This window comes from Malania oleifera, chromosome 2 (assembly GCF_029873635.1).
Source record: "Malania oleifera isolate guangnan ecotype guangnan chromosome 2, ASM2987363v1, whole genome shotgun sequence".
NCBI lineage: Eukaryota > Viridiplantae > Streptophyta > Magnoliopsida > Santalales > Ximeniaceae > Malania > Malania oleifera.
In genome coordinates, this window is record NC_080418.1 from 117,168,270 (window position 1) to 117,181,558 (window position 13,289).

Here is a 13,289-nt window from a genome sequence, read left to right on the forward strand (position 1 = left end):
ATTATCTCTAAGGGAAACTATGTCCCTATGAAAACTGAGGGTGTAGCTAGGGTTCCTAAGACTGAGGATGAGTATTATGATGATGATATGAAAGCTGTTAGTATTAATGCAACTGCCATGAATATTTTATACTGTAGCCTTGATGTAAATGAATTTAACAGGATTATGGCACGTTCTTCTACAAAAGAAATATAGGATAAGTTAGAGGTCACATATAAGGGTACTAGAGATGTGAAAGTGTAAAAACCCAAAAAAAAAAAAAAAATCAGATTAGTGGATTGATTTCAAAATAAATAAATTATTATTATTATTATTATTATTAATTAATTAATTAATCGAAGTTAAAAGAAAAAGGAAACAAAAATTTAATTAATTAAAATTTATTTTTATTTTTTTTAATAAAATATATTATTAATATTAATTAAATATATTATTATTATATTAATATATATACACATGTCAAACCACCTGAAGCTAAGCTTCAGGTGGATTCTATTTTAAATTCAACCCCCCCCCCCCTTATCATTTATCTTCTTCTTCTTCTTCTTCTTTCTTTTCTTCTTCTTTTATTTTCTTTTTCCTGCAACAGCGTAGGTCCTCTCTCTCTCCTCACGTTCTCTCTCCCTCTCTCCTCGATTTCGTGACGAATTTTCGTCCGATCGAAAATTCGAAAATACCACTGGACTCCATTCGCCGTTGCCGTCATTTCTACCGGAGCGGATCGGTGGTAGGAGCGGCGTAAGCATATTCCCTAGGATAAGCCATTTTTTCCTTTTTCTTTAATTTCTTGCAAAATATAAGCCCAATTGACGAACGGACACCACCACGAGAATCTAGGGATGATTCTCTACAAGTCTACTAGGACGGAATTCTCGTGGGGGTGTCGGGCCAAAACTCCAAATTTGGGGTGCGGCGATTATTAAGGGGCTTATTTTTAATTAATTAGCATTAATTTAAAAATGCTAAAATATTAAGCATCTGAGACTGAAGTAGGATTTCTGAAATTTAGGGTTCGGGTGAGCGCCGAGGGTATAATTTTGGGACCCGCAGGAAAAATTTGAAAAAATTAATTAGGGATATTAAATAATAGTTTAAATATTAATTTGAGGTATTTGGAGTCTAGGGAAGGCTAGATGAGTATTATTTTGGAGAAATAAATTAATTAATCTGGGGAAAATGTAAATTGCAGGAATTAAATTTCGGGCGCCAAGGGCGTGAAATTTTGGGTCCTAAAGAATTTCTCAATAGTCAGGTAAAGGAATAAACTAAAGCAGTAATTTTTCATACAAATTATTATTGATTATTTCTAAATTTATTTTTAGAAAAGCATATGTTATATTGTGTATTACGAATAAAATGTACAATTGGGAAAATACTGCTATGATGATTAAAATGTATATGTATGTATGAGATGTAAGTAATTCAAGATTTTAGAATATGAAGTATGACTTTTAACAGCATATGTGTGGCATGAATATTATTTTGTGTGAAATGTATTATGATGTAAAAGATTTTACGAACAAAGCATGATTTCAGGTATTATGAAAATATGAGTTATGTTGTGATGGTTTTGACGATTATGTGATAAATGTTGTATTTTCAGTATATATATACCTGAAACGATTTTGGCGCGAGGCCATATATTTATGTTATCGGCACGAGGCCGTATCTATGTTTTTGGCGTGAGGCCATATATTTATGTTATCGGCACGAGGCCGTATTTATATTATTGGCGCGAGACCATATTTACTATGATTTTGGCGCGAGGCCATATGTATGATTTCGGCGCGAGGCCGTATCTATGTTTTCGGCACGAGCCGTAATGATGTTACGTATGATCATGTATTATATGTTTTCACAACCAGGATGTTAGTTTAGTTCAGACCAGGAGTTCGTTACCGTAGCGATGGGTTCATTTTGGCACGAGGCCTTATTAGTGCTACCGTCCCACGAGGGGATGGGAGATGGATAGTCGATGTGGCTTTCAGTAGAGTGTGGACGTCCACCTGGCAGTCCGGACCAGTGTGTGGCGGGCTCATCGTACTTACAGACATATTTGATTCGGCAGTGGTCGGCCAGCCATTGTCGGGTCCCGCCTTCGGGCTGCACAACCCGTCATAGGGGGTAATACATGACACCAGCTAGCTAGTCATCTTGGGTTTGTTTTCAGTACTACAGTTATAACAGATGATTTTATGTATGATATGATTTATTAACAGATGTGAAAATATATGTTTACCCAGTACGATATGATTATGTTTATAGAATTATGAAATATACTGTATACGTACAAATGCATTAATTATTCATGTTGCCACACAATTGTATTTAGTTTATTTTCCCTTACTGAGAAGTGTCTCACCCCCAAACTTAATTAATTTTTCAGGAGCTCCTAAGAGACTGGCGGGTTAGGGCCGCCGTTAAGCTAGTGAGATTACCCTGTGAGAAGGGTAAGATTTTGTAATAGCGTCAGAGTTATTTTGTGTTTGACCCTAGAGATATTTGGATGTATGTGAGGATGTATAGAATGCTCTGGTATTATATTTTATGACTGGATGTTTGAGATTTTATGTGTACTACTGCTAGGTTTTCCGCTGTGTATGACAGGTGTCCCCGCTACCCACGGGTTCGGGTTGACCATTTTATTTATTATGTGATATTTTATATTAAGAAATTGAGGGACGTTACAGAAAGACAGTAGGATAGACATGTTAAATAGTGAGTATGAGGCCTTTAGGATGAATGTAGGTGAGTCCATTCAGAGCATGTACACTAGATTCACACACATTATAAACTCACTGCATGCATTAGGAAAGACCTATCCCACATATGAGATGATTAGGAAGATCCTTAAAGGCTTACCTCCTGTTTGGGAAGCCAAGGCTACGACCATTGCTAAGGGTAGAGACCTTAAGGCTATGACCTTAGATGAATTGATTGGTTCCTTGATTACTTATGAAGTGTCCATAAATGAAGGACTTAATGAGCATAATATGGCTAAGAAAGTGACTGCACTGAAAGCATCTAATAACACATCTAATGAGTGCAGTGAGTCTGACACTGATGATGAAATGGCCATGCTAACCAGAAAGTTTAGTAGATTTTTAAGGAAGAATAGGAAGCCATTTAAAAAATATAGAGACTCTACAAATGAGAAGGGAGAGTCCAGCAAAAGAAAAGAAAAATCAAATGCTACTACGTGCTATAACTACAACAAGATGGGGCACATCAAACCCGACTACCCACTGCTGAAAAAGGAGGCTAATAAAAAGAAGAAAACCATGAAGGTTGGGACTTCATGGGACCAATTCAGCAGTAGCAACTCGAATTCAGATCATAGTGACACAGAGGTCACTAATCTGTGCTTGATGGCACATGAGGATGAGGTATTGTCTTCTAGTTCATCATCTTCTTATTATTCATCCGATGATTGTGATTCTGACAGCATGCCTACATTTAGAGAATTACAATTTGAATATATTTGTGTTTCAAAATTGTTAGGCAAAATGACCAAAGAGAATAATGATTTGAAAAAGAAATGTGAAAATTGGTCAAAATTATTTAATATGGTAAAAACCTTTCATGCCTCTATTTTAAAGGAAAAGGATGCTACTATTGTTGAACTTGAGAGGAAATTGGAGGATAACTCCAAAATTATTTTTAAATTCACTAAGGGTAAAGAAAATTTTAAAAAATTACTCGATGCCCAAAGAAACTCCTTAAGTAAAAAGGGTCTTGGTTTCAATGGTATTGAAAATGTTAGACTACCTAATCTTTACTTAGGACACTTTACACGTGAGTCAAAATCTCATATTCCTCTTAAAGAACCTAAGTGTAGATTAAGATGTTTTAAATGTAAACAAATTGGTCACATTCAATTTGATTGTCCACTTAGGAATAAGCATGCTAGAATTAGGAAGGTATCGATAGTTAAGGGAGATCCTGCTACTAACCCCCGTGGATCCAACAAAATTTGGGGACTAGCATCAGTCACTTAGCTTATTTTGCAAGGATACCTAAGATCATCCTCCTCCAAGGACCGGTGGTACTTAGATAGTGGATGCTCACAGTACATGACCAATGACAAGGGAAAATTCACTTCAATTATTCCCAAGGATGGAGGCTATGTGACATTTGGCGACAATGCCAAAGGATGCATTATCGGGGTAGGTAAGGTTGGTAAGGATTCCTCTCTTACCATTGATAATGTTTTGTTGGTTGATGGACTGAAACATAATCTGCTTCGCATAAGTCAGTTGTGTGACATAGGATATAAAGTATCTTTTGAAAATGACAAATGCATAGTAGAAAATAAAACATATCACAAAGTGTTTTTTACTGCTGATAGACATGAAAATGTTTATACTACCTCTCTTGATTATCTAGCTTCACAACAAGTAACATGTTTTTCTGCTATAAATGAAGCTAGTTGGTTATGACATAGGCATTTAGGACATGCTAGTATGGATTTATTGTCTAAACTTGTTAGAAAAGAATTAGTTAAAGGTTTGCCTAAGATGTCTTTTTTAAATGATAAAATATGTGATGCATGTCAAATGGGTAAGCAAACAAAATCTAGTTTTAAGAAAAAGAAATTCATATCTACTACTAGACCTTTGGAGATGCTTCACCTAGATCTCTTTGAACCTAATTCTGTGCAAAGTTTTGGTGGTAAATCTTATGCCTTTGTAATTATGGATGACTTTTCTAGATTCACATGGGTGTTGTTTCTTGCACATAAAAATGAATCATGTGAACAATTCACCAAAGTTTGTAGGAGAATTCAGAATGAAAAAGGATATAAAATCACTCACATAAGAAGTGATAGAGGCATGGAATTCAAAAATGAAAGCATAGAAAAATATTGTGACTTAGAGGGCATATCATATAATTTCTCTGCACCTAGGATACCTCAATAAAATGGTGTAGTAGAAAGAAAGAATAGGTCACTACAAGAAATGGGTAGAACTATGTTGAATGAGCATAATTTACCTAAATATTTTTGGGCCGAGGCCATTAGTACTGCATGCTATGTTATAAATAGGGTGTTGATTAGACCATCAATTAATAAAACCCCTTATGAATTGTGGAATAACCATAAGCCTAATATTTCCTATTTTCATGTGTTTGGTTGTAAATGCTTTATGCTTAAGATAATGAACATCTAGGAAAATTTGACTCCAAATCTAATGAAAGTATTTTTCTAGGATACGTATTAAATAGCAAAGCATATAGGGTTTTCAATAAACGAACTTTAATTGTCATTGAATCTATTCATGTTGTGTTTGGTGAGTCTAATACATTTTCTAATAAAGATGATGAAGATGATATTGATATTAGAAAATGCTTGGAGAAAATGTCTATTGAAAACAATGCAAGTGAAAATCAAGAAGCAAATGAAAAATCACTTGAAGAAAATGAAAATGAAAATCAGGAGTTGCCTAGAGATTGGAAATTCATTAGAAGTCATCCTATAGATCAAATCATAGCGAACCATCCCGTGGAGTAGCCGCAAGATCCTCTCTGAGGAATATAGTGAATCATTCCACCTTCTTATCCCAAGAAGAACCTAAAAATATTAAAAAAGACATAGAAGATAAGTTTTGGGTGATGTCCTTGCAAGAAGAGCTTAATCAATTTGAAAGAAGAAAAGTGTGGACCTTAGTTCCTAGGCCTAATGAGCACACCATCTTTGGAACTAAATGGGTATATAGAAATAAGAAAGATGAGAATGGGATAGTAACTAGGAATAAAGCTAGACTAGTTGCCCAAGGGTATAACCAACAGGAAGAGATTGACTTTGATGAAACATATGCTCTTGTTGCTAGGTTAGAAGCCATTCGCATGCTATTTGCCTTTGTCGCTTTTAAAAAATTTTAATTGTTTCAAATGGATGTTAAAAGCGTTTTTCTAAATTGCTACATCAATGAAGAGGTATACGTAAAACAACCAACTGATTTTGAAAATCATAAATATCCTGATCATGTTTACCGGTTATCTAAAACCTTGTATGGATTGAAACAAGCTCTTAGAGTTTGGTATGAGAGGCTTAGTGGTTTTCTACTAGAAAATAGGTTTACCCGTGGCAAGATTGACACTAAACTATTAATCAAATCCAAAAATGATCATATGCTCCTTGTTCAAATTTATGTGGACGATATCATTTTTGGAACAACTAATGATGAGTTGTGTAATGAGTTTGCCAAATGCATGCAAAGTGAATTTGAAATGAGCATGATGGGTGAACTTAGTTTCTTCTTAGGGCTACAAATTAAGCAAGCTAATCATAGAACTTTCATATGCCAATCTAAATACATTAGGGCCTTGCTAAAGAAATTTAATATGGAAAATTGTAAAATTCTTGGTACACCTATGAACTCTTCCATTAAGCTTGATAAAGATGAGTAAGGAATCCTCGTTGACGTAAAATTGTATTGTGGCATGATTGGGAGTCTCCCAGATCTCACTGCTAGTAGGCCTGATATTATATTCAGTGTGTGTATGTGTGCTAGATTTCAGGCTGCCCCTAAGGAAACTCATCTAAAAGCTGTTAAACGAATCCTTAGGTATCTAGGAGGGACTATTGAATTAGGATTGTGATACCCTAAACATACTACCTTTGAGATTGTTAGTTAGACTTTGCCGGTAGTAAAGTTGATAAAAAAAGCACTAGCGGCACTTGTCATTACTTAGGACTATCTCTTGTTTCTTGGTTCTCCAAGAAACAAAACTCAGTTGCCTTATCGATAGCCAAAGCTGAATATATTGCAGCTGGAAGTTGTTATGCCCAAACTCTATATGAAACAACAACTTGTGGATTTTGAATTGCACTATGAAACAATACCGATTAAATGTGATAATACTAGCGCAATCAACACCTCTAAAAATCCTATCTCACATTCACGAACTAAACACATTGAGATTAGATATTATTTTCTTCGTGATCATGTGCAAAAAGGAGACATGGCTCTTGAGTTTGTATGCACTAATGAACAGTGGGCCGACATATTCACTAAACCACTACCTGAGGATAGGTTCATACAAATTAGATGTGAGTTAGGCTTAATGCATAGTAGAGAAGCTTCCTAAACTTAAATGTGTCATAACTTACATAAATTTAGGGGGAGCTCTCTCACGGGAACTTTTCAAGTCCTAGCAACTGATACTAATGATTAACTTATCCTCTTGCTTTAGACTTTGTGAAAGTTGATTATTAATTGTATGCACACTTCATACTTCTATTGCATGATTATACTGATTATCATTTGTGATGCACAAATTGTCCATCTAATGATCATCTAGAACGTATATATTTGCTTGATTGGACCACGCTGAACTATTTGAGTAGTTGTGAATAAATTGCTAGGAAATATAAAGTCAAACAGGTTACATCTTATACAGGATTTATTTTGGAGAGTCCAATTTACAAATGGCACTCTGCCAAAATTTTTCAAAAATCTTTCCAAATTTCATCATATATAAATGTAATTCTTACCCATTGCCTAGGTTTGCTGTTGCCAAAAGGGGGAGATGGAAAGGGGCAAAAATAATGGGTAAAAAGAAGACTTTGTTTAAAAATAAATAGGATGCATATTGAGAGGGAGAGCCTTCTTGGGCTTAACCCTATATTTTTGCCAATCATATTTGTCATCATCAAAAAGAGGGATAATTTTGACCTTATAGGTCACGCCCGGTTTTGATAATGACAAATACTCATGTATTTAATGGACATCTACTTTATGTGCAGGTCTATATTAGTAGATATATTGATGGCACGTGAAAACTTAAAGTTGGAAGACCCAATACATATTGTATTTCATGTTGTAATATGATTCATTTATATGCAAAGGGTCTGTAATAGTTAATTAGGGTCTTTGGTTTGTAGTAAGCTCACACACATCACATGCATGATAATATGTAAGCTCAAACCAACCATTATGAAAAATGACCTTAAAAAGACTTTAAGGGTTCGGTCGACCAACACCGAACTTTTTTGGTGTCTTCAAATTGGACAAAAATGATCCTAGAACACACACCATTACACCTATGATTGTTATACATTTGAATAGGATTTGTGTGTTTCAAAGATAGGACCAAAATGCACACATTGTGCACTTTCGGTCGACCAGCCAAAGCAGTTCATTCTGCCCCGGTCGACCGAAACAGGCTTGGGTCAACAGTTGATCAGGTTCCTGGTCGACTGAACTAATGTAGTTGAAAACTCTTGGTCGACTGAAACCACCTGAGGTCAACATATTGACCATCTGGTCGACCGAGCCAAATTTGTACACCAACTACCTGGCTGACCGAGGGTCCTTGAGAAAAATCCTAATTGTCTGGTCGACCGAACCATTCAATTCAAAATGGCCCGGTCGAATAAACCTCGGTAAAATGAGAAATTGCCCACTTTTAGTTGACCAAGTCTTTAGTTCAAAAATGCTCTGGTCGACCAAACCATTTGAACTTTGGTCGACCGAAACTATTCTGGTCGACCAAACCTCTCGGGTTACCTTGATTTTTGTCACGGTTAAACATTTTTTAAACAGAATTAAAATATTTGAAAGGTCATTAAACGTTCCTAATAATTCCTAATAGGTCTCCAACGGTCATAATTCATGGGGTGTCTATATATACCCCTTCATTTGGGAAAATTAGGCATCTGATTAACAAAGAAAAATTCAAAAATATTCTCTCAAGCAAAATATTTCCTACTACTCATACTCTCTCACATACCACCCAAACTTACATTCTTCACTTTTCTATATCATCTGTAAGTGTATTAAGTGTTGGTATTTAGAGGTTTGCTCTCATTTGAGAGCATAACCTAAGTATTCTTAGGGAGCTTTTCTCGTAAGTCTATCCTAAGATGACTTTGCTAAACTCCTGAGTATTGCATTCGTATTGCAATATCTTAGGAAGCTTGTATCGTTTTTGGCTTGCAAAAATATTTTCTAACTTACTCAAGTATCTTGTGAAATCTATATTGATATATTTGTGAAAGGATATTTGTGTTTGTTATATTAATCTTTGTGGCAATAATTACTCAAGTATATATCATTTGCTAAATACAAAGATTGCTTAGCTTTTGCAAACCAAGCATATACACTATTTGAAGTGATTGACATATTCTGCTATTTGGAATATTTGAAACTTGCATGATATCTTTTGTTTGGGCATCTTGATTGAGAACATCCTAAAATACAAAGATTGCTTGCTGACACTCTCACGTATGCATTACACTGATAGAAAATATATCTGAGAGTTGAAATACTTGAACCACATTGAGCTTACATATTAAATCATCTGTGGTGTATGTGATTGAACGCATTTGGGTACAAATCTGCTTTACGGGAAAGCACTTTCATATTGTACCATTTGATTGTAAATCTAAGTGATTCTAGGCGTGGCCTGTGGGGGCGGTAATCCAGTTCGGTAAGGATTGGTGTAAAGGTTGAGGTTAGCCCTGTGCTAATTGACCTGATTTGTATAGGTGCCACTCCATCCGTTTAAGTAAGCAAGTTATTGTGGTAATCCTTGTGCTACTTAGCCAAGGTGGGGATGTAGGCAGTTGGCCGAACCTCGATAACATATCAACGTGTCACCCTCTCTTTACTACTTTCTGGTACTTGTGTTGATTGATTAAAATGCTCTATTTAATTTTTAATGTATTTATATTACTTGCACTAAATTGACCATAAGGTTGTGAACATATTGCTGTTAGGAGGAATACCTAGGGGTTAAATTTTAAAAATACCAATTCACCCTCCTTTTGAGATCACGGTAAAGCTAACAAACTCCTCCTCAGGATCGTTTTCCTCACTTAGAAGCAAAGTTAGAATACTAAAAAATTTAATAAACTTAGTTTATTTTAAGCACTTAGGTGTCCAAGTCGGGCATATGAGATCCAAACCGAATGTGGTTAGTCCCAACACGTCCGTCATATTGACTTGGATGTGCCCAAAAACTCCTCTCCGAGAGCTTTTTCCCCCATTTAAAAGCAAAGTTAGCAAACATAGTCGATTATAGCACTCAAGTGTCCAAATCGGGCATACAAGGTTGAAACTGAGTGTGGTAAATTTCGACCGATAAAACTTAACTATTTAAAATTGTATCATTTTTTTACTATGTCCAAATATCTGATCATTTTGCTATTAAATCATTTATACTTATAGTACATATACATATATGTTCAAAAATCGTATACTAATTTTTTTTTTATAATTATTAATTTGTAGAGTTTGCGGCTATTACAACATTAGGATGATGCCAGGCACTACAATCGAATGCAACTTTTGACTTTTTCTGTATTATTTGTTATCTAAATAGAATGAATTTTTGTTTTTTAATTTGAATTTGTATAATGTATTTGTATTTTGTATTTGAATTTGAATTTGAATTATGAATAATTTATTAATTTTTTAGTAATTATGGTTTAATATTATGTATGCTAAAATGTAATTACAGGTTTTTACAAGAATTAATGAATGAAATAAAAAAATATATTAATTTTAAATTATTAGTGACAGTTTTAAAACCATCACTAATAGCCAATTATTAGTGACGGTTCTGAAACCATCATTAATAGTCAATATTTTAAAGTACTAGTGACAATTATCGTCACTAATAATCAATTATTAGTGACAATTAGAGAACTGTCACTAATAATGGAGTAATAGTGACGTTTCTATTCCGTCAATAAAACCCTAGGATCATCATTATAAATTTTATATTTTCTCAACTCAAAATCATCACTAATAGTCTATTATAGTGACGGTTCAAAAATCATCACTAAGAGCTTCTCCAGTGAGCATTAGTGATGGTTTTAAAACTGTCACTAATAATAATTGACTATTAGTGATGATTTTGAACTGGGAAAATGTAGAATTTATAGTGACGGTCTCAGGGTTTTAGTGACGGAATAAAATCAACACTAATACTTCATTATTAGTGATAGTTTATGAAAACCATCATTAATAAGTAGTAGTAACTGCAGATATAGTGCCAAATTTAAAACCATCACTAATACTGATAGAACCGTGACTAATACTATTAGTGACAATTTTTTGATTATTAATGACGGTTTTAAATCGTCACTAATAACCTTATTTTTTGTAGTGAGGTATGGACTTTTCTTCTTCAAGCTAGTTTCTTTTAGCAAGAACCTAATTTTTACACTAGACTTACATACAATCAAAGCCATGATGAAGTAAATATTATAATTTCCATGCAAATATGAAAATGGTACTGTGGAACCCACAACTGGCCGTTTGGTGTCGAATTTTATGTTTATTAAATAATGAATAATGGGAGCAACTTGTCTTATCATTTGAAAATCATAGTAAGGTTCTCTAGTAGGTAAATTACCAAACAGATGAGCACAACTCATGAGACATGAAGACAGCTCAAATGATGAGCACAACTCATTAGGTGAATGAAAAATGGTCCAACTGATGAGCAAATCTCATGAGGCCTAAAGACAGCCCAAATGATGAGCACAGCTCATGAGTCGAATGAAAAATGGCCCAACTGACGAGCAAAGCTCACTAGGCTTGAAGACAGTCCAAATGATGTGCACAACTCATTAGGCAAATGAAAACTGGCCCAACCGATGAGCAAAACTCATGACGCCTGAAGACAGCCCAAATGATAAGCACAACTCATGAGGTGAATGAAAAATGACCCAACTGATGAGAGAAACTCATAAGGCCTGAAGACAACCCAAATGATGAGCACAACTCATGAAGTGAATGAAAAATTGCCTAACTGATGAGCAAAGCTCATGAGACTTCAAGACGGCCCAAATGATGAGCATAACTCATTAGGTGAATGAAAACTAGTCTAACTGATGAGCAAAGCTCGTGAGACCTGAAGATAGCCCAAATGATGAGCACAACTCATTAGGTGAAAGAAAATTGGCCCAACTGATGAGCAAAGCTCATAAGGCTTTGAGATAGCCCAACTAATGGGCACGAACTCAAAGAGAGCTACTTGGCACAAAGAGCTTCTCAGCACAAAACAGCATCTCAAAGAGCGGCTCGGCACAAAAAACATCTCAAAGAGCTGCTCAGCACAAAGAGCATCTCAAAGAGCTACTTGGTACTAAAAGCATCTCCAAGACAAAGAACTACTTGGCACGAAGAGAACTACTTGCCTCGTTAGCATTACAAATAGCTCGGATGAAGCAAAAATATCTTGTCAGCATGACAGGCGACCCAAATATAAGCACGAAGCCACAGATGATCCCAGAACAAATTAGACAATGTCAAACAAAAGGCGGATATTTTTCAAACAAGACTTTGAACCTTGAAAACTGATTTCAAAGGTTCAAAATTTTGAGGGGGGCAACTGATATACCCAAATTTATCCTCATTAAGTAGGATTATTGAAAGTTGACCACACTTATTACTACGATTTCCATAAACAAGAGAGAAGACTAAAATACCCATTAATGGGACAGTTATCAAGTCTTCTGGGTTAATGCTCTTAAAGGCTATAATAATTCACGCCTGCACAATAATGAGTCTATTAAAGTCATATCACCACAAGGTCAACTCCACTGCTATAAAAGGGGATTTGGAGAGGAAGTAAGGACATCTAATTTCATACCCATTCTTTTACTTTTGCAATTAACCTCTCAACAAGTCCCTTACTTAGGCATCGAAGTGATCCCTCAGGGTACACCTTGGGTCCTCCAAGCCATCCTCATTTGTTTCTTTTCAAGTGGTCATGATCAATGAACAATTTGTGAAGGGCGTTTGATTTTTGGTAGCAACATATGCAAAAGTATAACTAAAATAAATTATTTACAAGTAAGACAATGCAGTCTTAAAATGTTAAATTTTATTGGAAGTTTGAATATTATATGGTCAATAAATGTAACCTTCTATGAGTGAAAATACTATAAGAATAAAGCTGCAATTTTTTATTTGAAATAAAAAACACTTGTTAATTCATTAAGTAAACAGGGAATAAATTAACTAATAATATTTTAGTTATTTTCTTTTAGTGGTTAGGGATATTTTCAATAGTGAAAGCTGAATTGTGGGAGTCATCTATATGTGTAGAAAGGAGCATTCAGTAAGAGATATATTATCTCCTATCATGCAATGCAGGCCTTGGTATTAAGCTTTCATCAAATTTTAAGGAAAAAAAATATTTTAGTTATTTAGTTACAATTTGCATGAATGTTTAGCTTATAGCTCTCTTTTAACGATTTAGCATGTGAAGTAAATGTTTTTTAAATCAAAGCAAGACTCTCATATGTGAAATACAATGGGTTAATATTTTTC